General features: G+C 35.2%; 1 protein-coding gene across 6 annotated transcripts in view; it reads left to right on the top strand.

Annotated features, from left to right (window-relative positions):
- Positions 1–109: 109 nt before the first annotated feature.
- The window catches only part of LOC138189748 (protein expanded), a 125,037-nt gene continuing 112,022 nt past the window's right edge, over positions 110–13,124 (top strand). For 5 of the 6 annotated variants that reach the window (XM_069131891.1, XM_069131890.1, XM_069131884.1 and 2 more), the window contains exon 1: positions 110–554. The gene's annotated coding sequence lies outside the window, so the exon portion shown is untranslated. Of the gene's footprint in view, positions 555–2,445; positions 2,561–13,124 lie in introns of those variants that run through there. The other variant, XM_069131888.1, reaches the window with a different exon arrangement.

The following is a 13,124-nucleotide window of genomic DNA, read 5'->3' as shown; positions in this document are numbered from 1 at the left end:
ATACGATTCGCGTAGAGTTTTGTGGGGTACAAGTTGATTCATCTGTGTTAGGTTAGTTTGTCGATTATGGGAAGTCGGCGTGTGCCGCTAGTCAGTCAGTCGCCGGCCGCCGGTGCAGTATGTTGCAATGGTGTTTTATAGAACTTTTTAAGTTTTGTTCTACAGAACTGTGTCCTAAATTTCTATAAGCTTGCACATATAACAATTACCAGAAAAGTTGACGAATTTTTAGGAATAAGAATGTCGTTCGTGGTAACGTCAGAATGTTTTTTTCCGCGGTTCGATTAACGTGTGAGAGAAAAAGAGGAATTCGTTTCATCCGCGTCGAAGTTCAGTTCACGTGAGATCACTGAATCTCGTGTAAGCGGCAGCAAACGTGCGATTTGTGTTGTGCTGTGCATTTTTAATATCCTTACGGAAAAAGTGTTTATTCGTTACGTCCACCTGTTGCGCGCCCAAACCAGGCTTCTTTGTGTTACGTTGGATTAACCGGATTACATGCACTATCGGGATGTTCTTTCTGCTAACATAAATCATTAGGAACGAAAAAAGAGGTAACTTTCTCACACTTTTTAATTTTATGCTCGTGTGATCGAAATTAAACGTTTTGTGGTTTTCGATCACGGTAATCGTTTTTTTGTACGCTTGTTTTAATTGGCAACATGTTTAAATAATGGCCGCCATTTTTTTAAAGCGCGGGCGATGAAAGTGGAATGGGAAAGTCGTATTTAAAACGGAATTTACATGGGTAATATACAATGTTTCGATGCGTGTTTTTTGTCTACTCATTAATGACATATTGATCTTATGTTAACAATATCTATTATACTTTACTATGGTTTTCGTTATTAATGCGTGATGTGAAAGATTTCCATCCTGTAAAAATTCTTTCCATGTGTAGTTATGCGTAAGAGACGAATTTTCGTATGTTTTATATTTACTTGATAAAAAGTATATGATTGTGATCGTTATGTATACTTTTTCGCTAATTGATTAATTATTTTCTGTGAAATTAAGAATATCCAAGTAGCAACTTTTGCAAATACTATGTGTTGTCTATTGTATTTATGCAAATAAAATTGATTTCTCTTTTTATTATTTTCTATAATCCGTCAGAAATATTAATCTAATTTAGATAGGACGTTAGGTTTAGGAATTTTCTGAATTTTTATTATTTTTAAATTTATTCGACCAAGTTTGTAACAGTTGAAACAATAACTTTCTGGTGAGTGTTTTTTATACTAAATGCTCACACACGTGTGATATTTACATGTAATGAATTTTCTGTAGCGGATATATACTTTTAAATATATACATGTAGCGAGTTCGTGTATGCACATTTCGATGACCACCGTACGACGGCACGTCGCCGAGTGGAATGAGATGACAATGCGATGAGACTGGAGAAGGGAAAGGTGCCTCGCAACTAGTGATGGCCACACAATTGTTTCCGAGGCAAACTTTCGAGTAATTAGCGATACAAAAATGCAAATCAGCTTAACAATATTATTTAAATCCAGGAATGTCAAAAACTGGAATTACATTTTGTCCTTGGAATATGCAATTTCATATATTATAAAAATTCACAATCGATTATAAAATAATAATAATTTTTAAGATGGTGAATTAAACGTGAAATACATACGTATAATCAATATTGTCAAATTATATTTGTTATGCCGTAACATACCAAACTGAATATTTTAATCTATGCAGTTACAAACAAAAGGAAAAGATAGTGAGATTACTCCTTTATTGGAAAAATGTAAGATTTGAAATATTCATCTGAAATAAATCATCTTCAAAAATTTAAGGGTTTGGAGCAATAAGGAAGAGTTTAATAGTAATAATAATACTACGAATAGTAGTATAACATAGAATAGAATATATAATATAATAGAATTTCAAATAGAAATAGAATAGAATACGTAGTAATAATACTACGAATATTATTATAGTTGACTATGAATTTATAACATGTTTAGGAAAGTGATTTGATTTTGACTAATCTTGAGTTGATTTTCGTTGATCTTCCCAAATTATTCCAAAGTGGAGTTAGCTTCTTATTGTAATAATTCCTTCCATTATTTATATTTATATGATGAAAAAAGGGAAATCTTAAATTGTTAATGCTCATTTCTCGACTATCTCTTTTTGTACATGAGAAAGTCATTTATATATATATATATATATATATATATATATATATTAATTATATATTTATATATTAATTGCAACATTTGTCCTAAATACAATGTTTGTTAATTCTTGTGCTGAATTAAACTTGTCAGATTGTGGAGAATGTTTTATTTTGAATAATATTTGAAGCGCTTGGAAACGTGTCGAGTCCATCGCTATTTGCAGGATGGGAAGATGTCCATGGAGAGAGGGCACATTCCACTGTGGATGCGCATGCGCACATTCTGATTTGCAGCACCCGCGCATTCGACCGCGTGTAGCCAGTGTTGTTGAGGTTAACTTCTTCTGATTTATACATATCTGGAAAAAGCAATCTCAATGCGGAACGCAAACCGTATTTGTGCATACCTTCGGAAATTAGGTAAGCAGCGTACGTACTTTCCTTAATGATTTCCACGAAATATGAAGATCGCAATTTATGCATAGTATGCATTCATTGCAAATTAAAAATAGATCGCCTTTTTGTTAATGTATTAACGATGCACTTGCATATTCATGAATGGATATGTTTATTTCATCTTAGTATGTATAAAGTAGTTTTTATATTTACAAATAAAAATTCACGTTGACATTGAATATGGTTGAACTCTAATAAAAATTTATTGGTAGAATCTGTCACGGTTCTTTTATGTCTTCAGAACTACCAATTATTTTTCTTATTCTCTTCTTATTTCCTTTTAATTGACATCGCATTCGAATAGTAGCTTTCGCAACTTCGAGTTTGTATGTTTCACATATATACTGTATATACCATATATGACGAGAATGTTCATCTTCTTAATGCGTTGGATTTCTGGACTTTACCGCGCACAACTGTAATAGTAGAGAAAAGCCTGATTGCAGGCACAGAACGGTTCCTCAACGCCGGCGCTCTCTTCAACTTTGGCTCGTCGTGTTGAATGTTAATACGTAGGAAACGGTAGCCGTGCCGTGACTATTACCATGCTTTATATACTTGAAAGTAGTTTAAGCGCAATAAAACATTCGTCACTAAACCATTCTCGTAAAGGATTACTGGTACCGGTTTAAAAAATGCTATTGGTATTAATACTTACCCCTTTACTTATTTATTGTCATAATTTATAACCTATATAATATTGTATAGGTACAGATACACAGTATTATATCTATACACAGTATAACTTTTTGTTGTTTTATGTTGAATTGAATTACATTCTTTGTTTTATTCTGTTTATTTCAATCAGGCTATACAAAGTATTCTTTTTTACGTATTAGTACAGATGCAAAAGTATTGAAATATAAAGTATTGTACTTAATAAGACGGGTTAATACTCGTATTACTGAACTATACGATCTCATTTCGTAGCAAAATAGAATTTAATGAGCCCATAAATTGTATGATTCTTAATTTGCAAATACATTGATTAGATTATCTTTATGAATTTAGAATTAATTTATGACACAAAACTGTGATTATTCCTTCATATTACAAACTATATCTGCACTATATTAATTTTTTTTAATAATTTAATTATTTTTAATTTTTTAAATCTGCGAATATATCGATCAGTTGCAGATTAACTCTATCAATATTTAGTTTTAATATCCCTTTAATGTTATTAAATCATATAATTTCAATTATGACCTTTTTCAAACTACATAGAATTTAAAAATTCTAGAAATTGCACGATTCTTACTTTACAAATATATTGATCAATCACAGATTACGGTAAGAAGACTGTTTGCAATCGATAATCTTTGCAACCATCAATTCGTCGAATCGCTATTAACGTTTTAACGAATTACATTCTGTGTCGCTTCATTGTTTATTTCGTACACGCTGGTAGACATGCTTCTTTCGTTTAACGTAAAACCAACAGGTCGTGAAATGCGCAGTCTGGTATTCATGATATCGTAATTTACTGTGTATGTATGTAGCTATATAGACATATATACTATCCGTGTCGTGGAAACTGCGTTATATATTGTTATATAACGTTATATAGTTTTGTATCTTACGCACCCCTTGTCTTTTGTTGCCTTGTGCCTTTTGTGTGTTTGTCCTGCGTAAATATCGCCTGTGCAAAATACTTTTCGAGGCTACGCTGTAGGCCGTTGTGTACCAGAGTGCCAGGGCAAATAATATCCAGGCATCTCTTTAGCCGACATTCAAGAGTTCGTCCAAACATCTTTTCATTTTCATCTCATATATCAAAGTTGCTCAAACTATTTCAAGTATTCAAGGGCTCGAAATTCTAACCTGATAAGACGCATTTTATTGAATTCAGGTGTTTTTGTTATGTTGAAGGAAATCCGATCCGTTTAAATACCTCGAATAACTTGAAGAGATAAATTCCACTCTTTTATTTGTTATACTTGGATATTTAAGCTTTTCTAACATATTCACATATGTTTGAATTTTTTAATTTAAAATTTCATTGAGAGATTGCACTGTGGCATAGGGGAACAGAGATTCAAATTAATAAAACAATTGTACAAACTGGGGCGTTTTCTTCTATCATCTTTATTTATTGTTTTATCCTACTATAGTGTAGTGTATAGATTTGTTCCTTGAAAATTGTAACCTAATACATAGCATTATAATTTCGTTATAATAGCCGAGAAATTTAAATTATTTATAAGTAAATCTGTGTGGTGTATATGAATTCAAAATTTTGTAAAATTGTGTTTAAAATTTCATTGATAACTTACATATTTAATTTCGTATATAATGAGACTTGAATAAGATGTTCGTAAATTTCTAATTGGGATAGTACAGAAATTCAAATTATTTGTAAGTGGCATGTATGCATTCCAAGATTTCTAGGTTTGTGCTTAAAATTTTATTGATAATTTATATGTGTAATTTAGTATATAGTGGGATATATGTATAGTATTCATTCTCTAATTAAAGTGGTATGAAAGCACAGTGAGTCAACAAAGTTTGTGCAAAATATTTCTGAAAAGGAAGAAATTTTGGTCCACGAAAAATTCGCTACCTGTGTCACGTACGGTTTAGGCATACCACTGTGTGCGAGATGAACTATACGATACCCCAGAACCGTAATGAATAATATTGCGATCATGTCAGGATAGCTCTTCGTACGTGATTGCCAGCATCTCTTTTTGGACGAGGTCGAAAGATACCTTTGGACCAGATCGTAAGAACAAAGAAAGTCGTCGATGATGTAGTGTTTGTCGTAATATGTGGTTCGTGGTACAAATGAAGTTAAAATGGATGAAAATTTATCAAATAGATAATACATGAATTTGATCAATTTAAAGATTTAGTTCGATTACCTGCTCCAGTCAGGAATTGGTCATATTGGCGTATATTTGACGTGTCTTCGAACTCGTATTCTTATAAACTTCGTATTCTTTCAAAGACAAAGACTCTAACACAATTTTGTTGTTCTTTATTTCCGTTTCATTTTGAGTCATAGAATCTCCCTGGTTTCGTTTGTACCGCGAGTTTATGGCCTCTGATGCATACTTCTTCATATATACATACACATGTATACACGCATGTATGTAGACATATGTATATCAATCGGTTCGAGAAACAAAAAGATTATCAGAGTTCTTCAGACATAATAATTGACGGTAAATATTCGAGTTGGATAAATCTGTATATCCTTGGAAATCCGGTAAAAAAAAAACCTCAACATTCTTTCTTATTTGTTCTCGTTCTTTCTGCCGCAATAACGATTCTGTCCAAAGTGGCGGCTCGTAGAAGTATCGTCTCGATTTTACGAGCAGACTAACCTGGAATCCATCATTTCTCTAAGATCCACTTAAAGTTCCAATCCGACGATGTTTCCTGGAACCGGTGTGCAGTAACTGCGTCCGTGATTCCTCCGACATATTTTCACTTCTTCCGATTCTATTCAGTCTGAAAGAAAGTAATGGCCACGCTCTTAGATTCTACCCATGGGGAACACAGAAGAAATTCTTTGCCTTAGAAAAAATTAGCGTGCGTCCATTGAGATCGTAAATTTCTTTAAAACCACTGGAACAACCGTGATCGTCACACGAGAAGATCTCAAAGGAAAAATCGAATGTTTCTTTTTTTCTTCCGTTAGTGTTTAGATTTTCTTCTTTTTTTTACGGTTTTTAGGATGGCCACGGACAGGCCAAATACACATACCGAAAGTAGCCGAGAATTCCGAGCTATTTTTCTTGAGGAAATCACAAAGAATGTGGTCGAAGGCGGAACGCGCAGGTGCTCCTGGTTCCCTTCTCTCTTTCTCCACGGTTCAGGTCGATTCTGCTTCATTCCTTCTGTTCCCTCCCTTCCTCTCTCTCTCTCTCTCTTTCTCTTTGTACATATTTTTCTTTCTTTCTCCCTGGTATAATCTTCTCCCCGGCTGTAAAAATTGTCTACGAAGGTCTAAATATTCGGAGGATACCGTGCGGTGATTATAATTCCTGGGTTGAAGTTGCCTCGAACGAAGGAATGCCAAGGGGCGGCTAAGACAAAGCGCCATCTCCAGCTTCGCCCTTTATCTCTTCACCACTGAAGATTAGTATCTATAGTCGGACGACAGATGGTGGTCGGTAGCTACACACTACACAGTACATAGTATACAGTCCGGATTCTATATACTATATAAAGTTTGAAACTTCAAACGGAGAACTTATTATTTCTCCTTTTTTTCCCTTCCTTCCTTTCTTCCTTTTCTCTTCTTCGCCTATATAGCTATTCCATACATGCCTCTCTCTCGGTACTTTTCGGATTTGCCCGATTAAACGTAATGGTTGGTAATGCTAGTTCGCATATGGGTCACGACACGAAACAAAAGTCTAATTAAGCATAAATTCAAATCATAAATAAACGAATTTCTATGGTTTCAATCATGCCATATCTAATATCATCATATGTTATCGTACACCGGTAGTGAAGACCTTTTTGCTTTCGCGCCTGTATATTTAAGGCTGTGTAAAAATGTTAGGTTATCCTTTGATCGAGCCTTTAGAAAACATTTTTAAATAGCATTATGCTGTGGCTATGGAAAGTATGTATTTGCACACCATTATATTTATTGTAGCATTTTTACATACTTGTTAATTAGATCCAAATGTATTAAATGTTGCATCATCTAGTAGTATTTCATACGACTATTAAGAAAGTGATCTGTAGAATTTGGAAAAAAGCGTTTCGTTGAAAAATAAAGGTATGTGTAAATACTTTCTGTAGTCACTGTATAGTGACTTTCGACATCTTTTCATGGTTCTAGCTGAGTGTGGTTTTCTTTACTATGTAAGAGGTTAGTTAGGAAACCTGAATTTCTTAGAGTTATCATTATCAAAGGGACTAGATCAGTAAAGAGGTCTGTACTAATTGTAATAGCTCTATAGTAGTAATAAATTTAGATTATCGAAGAAATCTGAATTTCATCTGATTTGAAATACTAAAAATATTTGTTAAAGTACCAAATGACATTATTGAAACATTATTTCACAAGATGTTGGAGACTGGAAATAATTCTTGCTGTCGGGAAAAGAAAATCATACAAAATATTGATTATTTCAAATTAATCGATACTTTTTACGCAAGCTATCGTTAATCCTTAAAAAGATAACATTCCCTTTTAATAATAGTACTAGTAGGCTGGTCTAACAATAATACTTTTGCGTAATATCGTATGTTATAAACCTATGAGTGAACGCGTTGTACCGATCACGGGAGTAATGCAGCAAAGAGTGGAAAAAAGAAAGGAATAGCAAAAGAAGTTGGATCGAAAATTTACGAGACACGACCGCGAGCTATTATTGGTCGATAAAACGTTTAAATATCTGATAACAGTACCGGTGATCGGTATCGAAGGGATCGGAATCGGGAAGGTGTTTTCGGGTTCGATCGCGTGAGACATTCAAGCGAAAGAGCATTTCGGTGCTAACGGCTTTTGCGAATTTTCGGCACAGGACAGCTGATGTATTCTGGTATAATACATGCTTCCGTCCTCTCGTAACAGCCGTAGTTTGGGATAGGGAGAGCTCCGTGGAAACGTAATCATCGAGAAGAATATTGGCCGAGCTAATCGGCCCGGCCAACCTTCTTCTTCACGTGTAAAATCCATTCTCGAGAAATTCGCGATGGCTGTACGTATATACACGAGCGTATCGGGGTGTCCGCAATTATCGTAATTATATCTCGATGCGATGAGTCATACTCACGGCTGTGCTAGTGTATACTCGTAATACACGAACCACGAGAAAGAATGGAGAATGCGGATCGTTTCGCATCCGTCGCCGTTGCTTCCACCGTTTCGAATCGCGCTCGCACGAAAACCTGTATGATCGCTCGTTCGTATACAATAGTATACATACATACATACATACATACGTTCTTTCGTTCTTTCGCTGGCTGGAAACGCGATCACGTACGCCATACTTAGCCCTACACAAGATATCGGTATACGTTACACTGTTGGCCAAAGTATATACGTAGATATTAGGGTACTTACCGATATTTAGTGCAAATCGAATACTTTTCAGTGCTTTTATTTCCGAGTTATTTTATCGTAAATTTGTTATTTCATTCGTCTCGTATGTTACAACGAAAGAAAGTAAAATTTGTTGGAGCTTCCCAATAATATATATAATATAACAAGTAGATGTAATAATACTTATTCACGTACATATAGGTACATGGTTAAATCAATATACATACGTACATGATACATGTGTACGTAAAATTGAGATCAAAAGCACAGTGATTGTTTTGAAAAAGGGAAAATTCTTAGAAATTTACAAATGTTATGCAACGGCAAAAAATTGAATGACATATCGTGCGTTGAGAAGGTTATGTGCAGTATTTAGACGGACGAATACTTACGCAGGCGGTTACATAATGCATAGTCGATTTTCGATTATGCTAGTTAATTCTTCGACGATGTGATAAAACGACGAGGAATTGGAAATGAATGATGAAATTCGACTTGTGTAAATAAGCATATGGATTCCTCTTTTGCTTCGAATTCGCACTAGATTAGACGAAAAACAAGGCGAACATTCGGAATATTATCTGACAGCGGGCTATGGAGAGTTAATTTACAAGTTTTGTTAGCAATGTGGCTAAAAGAACAAAATATGTATAGACTATCATAATCTATTCTTCGTTATTTGATCTGTAACGACGATTCGAAATTCTAATTCGAACGTGTAGATATCCGAGAAAAAGAACAGATGACGCGATAGGGTGTTATATAATTTTTGGTTACGTACCTTGATATTTTTGTAATAATTAATACTTCGATCCTCCAAGTTCACGATTACATTCTTTCGCAAATATGTAGATACTCAAACAACCTTTTAAATAAAATAGCAAAACAAACATTATACGACGGTTCACGAAAACTTTACGAATATATTACGTGCGTTATATAAAAGATCTTAAAATTTTATTAGTGAGATACGATCATCCTGATTATACTATTCAAATCTGAGACCTATATGAAAATGTATTTATGTATATATGCATTCGAAGCAAATAACAATCTGTTCAGAACAAATTTAAAGTGGCGGAATTAGGCGACTCATCCTGTATAACACAGTGTACGTGTAAAGATTAAAAGTTTTTGAATGGTTTTGTAATTACGAGACACAACGTATAAGTGTTGAAATACTTTCGTAAGTCTGTGCACAATTTTTATTTGTACGTTGCCAACCCGTACGGTTTTGTAACGATGAACAATTCGATCGTTCGCGATTCACGATGAAATGTAAAACAGCGTTACACGTAGTACGTTCTATCTACGGAGTAGGATTTACGGATGGCTGTGTTCGACCTGTATAATCTCTGTTCATGATCCATAATGCATCGATGAGTACCGTCTGCCTGATCACAATTTATAATTTATTGCCAAGTTACGAAGCATCTCCTGCAGCTTTTTCTCTCTTGCCTTTCCGGGCACGTTGATTGTTGTTCGAAGTCTGGTAGCAGCTTCTCTCTTGTAGAACATGCTGTGAAATTCCGTTGATTTAAATGGCGTTCAAGGTAAACGTTTTGATCGAATTTACGTCCGTGGCTGTTCTCCGCGGTTTGTTATTTACGTGTGAATATTGCGGACACGGAATTGCTTCGCGAATCTCGTTACGCATGGAAATCAGAATTAACATAATTCTTTTCGTCCTTTAAAGACAGATACGGGACTAGATATATAACGACATATGAAAGTAAGGATTTGCACGCTTGTCTTAGAAATTTTTTATCAACTTATTACGAGTATTAGTACAGTGTAACTAATTAGTATTACAGTGTAACGATATACCTACGACTATCGATCGTATTCGTATTTCAGACCAATTTAGAGATGCGTATCTATAGATGTTACGAGCTATTTACTGAAAATATATACGTAGTAAAAAATTAGTATGCAGCACGAACAATGGTTTTATATATAGAATTAATGTTAAAGAATTATTATTAAGTATTGTAGCTGATTAATACGATAACTAACTGTTCAAATACTCCCGTGAGCCACTGCATCGTCGTATCTGTATGAATAATTTACAATGTATTCTGTGAATTCGGATTCTGAGTAAGGGTTTCTCGACGTTTCGAAATACAGGTATGTGGTTTCGTGGTTACGAAGATACAATAGAACTCTATTTGTCGGAACCCACATCCACAGAGAAACAGTTCGTTAATCCTCTCTATTGTCTATAATTTTTCCTTCATATAATAGGAGTTCACGTTAATTAAGTGGAGTCAATCGATTGAACTCCGATCGATTAACGTGACTTAATTGACTTCACTTAATTAACGTGAACTCCTATTGTACTAATTGAGCATTAATTATGATTTCATTTGAGTAAATGAAATTTAGACAAATGCAGTTCCCTGTATACTATTGGCAGATGAAAATGAAATATTTATTAAACCGACGTAGAATTCAGCGTAGCGCAAGTGACTTTCCGAAAAGCAGAGACTCGTCGATCGAGTTTTCAAATCCCAATAGACATTGGATACTGTTAGGGGATTTGGACATTGTTATAGGGCCCGTTATGAAACTGTCGTTAGTCGTTAGACCAGATATAATGCGTAGGATGAGTGCGTGATCTTTCCTCGCACTTTAAGGTAGGTAATTTCCTAAGACAGATCAAAAAGAATCTGCTAATCTCTAAACTTACAGAAAGTTAATACAACCGATGTTAATACAATCGGTGTATTTTCGACCAATCGCGGGGAGACGCAATCGCGAAGAAACACGTCAACGGGAGCCGTAAATTCCCGTTACGATTATAATAATCGACGTCGCGAATAGATCGATCCCCTGATTTCCGTTGAGATAATAAGGGTGGTTGAGTTGGTATAACGCTGCGATTAACAGAGTTATAAAATTTATATTTCCAACGCTTAGAGTTATGCCGTTGCTTATGATATACGTCGTCGACAATGATTTAGTGTATGAAGATGCGGTACACTGGCACAATATTCGTTGGTAGTCGAGCAAGGCTCTTATAGTAGAGTTTGTAGTTATAGTTGACGTAGCAATAGAGGAGACTAACCCAGTACTGACATGTTGACTATTCTAACGTTGAAGAATAAGTAAAGTACAGTGACGATGCTGTATCAGAGGAAAGCTAATGATGGGTGTGTCTAGCGCACAGGACCATCGGATTTGTTGATGACACTTTCGGTTAGGAAAGTGAGGGCAGTAGACATTGCTTCCGATTGGATAAAAGAAGGTTGGTGGACTAGGGTCTTAGTCGCCCTTGATAGAAAGTTGCTAGTGTGAAGTGTCATACGTGAGAAAAGACTAACTTTCCCTTGTCAGCCGTAGTAGACAATAATCTTTAGAAAATCTTTAATCTCTACAAGACCGTAATAAAACCTGTCTGGACCTACGGAATCCAACTATGGGGAACAGCAAGTAATTCCAACATTGAAATACTTCAACGCTTCCAATCGAAAACGCTAAGATCCTAAGAGTATAAATGCACCCTGGTATGTCACCAACGAATTAATACATCGCGACCTCAAGATACCAACAGTCAAAGAGGAAATAGCAAAATATAGCGACAGATATAACAAAAGAGTCGACAAACATAGAAACCCCCTAATTACTGGACTACTTGATACGTCGGACCAGATCCGCAGGCTGAAGAGACACTACCCGTTAGTGTTAGTACCCTAAACACTAGATTTAATTAGTTAGTTATATTAAGTGATATTTACTTATTTACAACATTTACTTAAAAATTATACTTATCTATAATAAGTATTAACTTATTATAAATATTTAGCCATGTCACTGCGCCACGCCAGAAAAAATTACTGAAAATTCTCAATGCGAGAATTGATTGTAAATATCAATAAATAAATAAAAAAAAAAAAAAATAATCTTTAGAAAGCGATTTAGAAAAACGATATTTGTTCGGTCTGAAGGACCTTGGCTGGCAAATTCCTAAGATTTACGATGGGTCCTTAAGACTATTGAGTGTACGCAGTAAGGATGACCGGACATCTGGTTCCCATCTTGCCTGCGGTGTGTGGCCTGGTCTAGGTAGAGTGTTGCCCGACGTAACAATCAGTGATATTTAAATAGCAAATGTATGTAATATCGTATACATATATGTAGCGGGTAGTAAAATGTATTATCTCTAAAACGTTTCTAAAATTCGAAACTGCATCGCGAATAATAATTCGGTATCCCGCATACGTGGTACTCGATCGTATAAAGTTCATTCGGAGTTACAGGGTTCTGGTGCTGCGCTGCGCCGCGCCAGGATGATTTTACGCGGTGAGAAACCTTTGAGTATCCCAATCCAATATTTTTCGGTACCCGCATGGCATCCGCTATAGCGTTCGCCGTTCGTCGCACATATTTCCATTTCGCATAAATATCGAACGGCGCGGAATAAAAAATAGCGCTTTCGTGTGGCGATGCGAATACTCTCCGCAGAAAATTCTCGCGAAATAATTGGACGTACACGCGCGTACCAGTAAAATAACTTAC

This window comes from Bombus flavifrons, chromosome 2, assembly GCF_040668555.2.
Source record: "Bombus flavifrons isolate JBK064 chromosome 2, iyBomFlav1_principal, whole genome shotgun sequence".
Classification (NCBI taxonomy): Eukaryota; Metazoa; Arthropoda; class Insecta; order Hymenoptera; family Apidae; genus Bombus; species Bombus flavifrons.
Note: the sequence above shows the minus strand (reverse complement) of the source record. Positions and strands in the feature narration are given on the sequence as shown.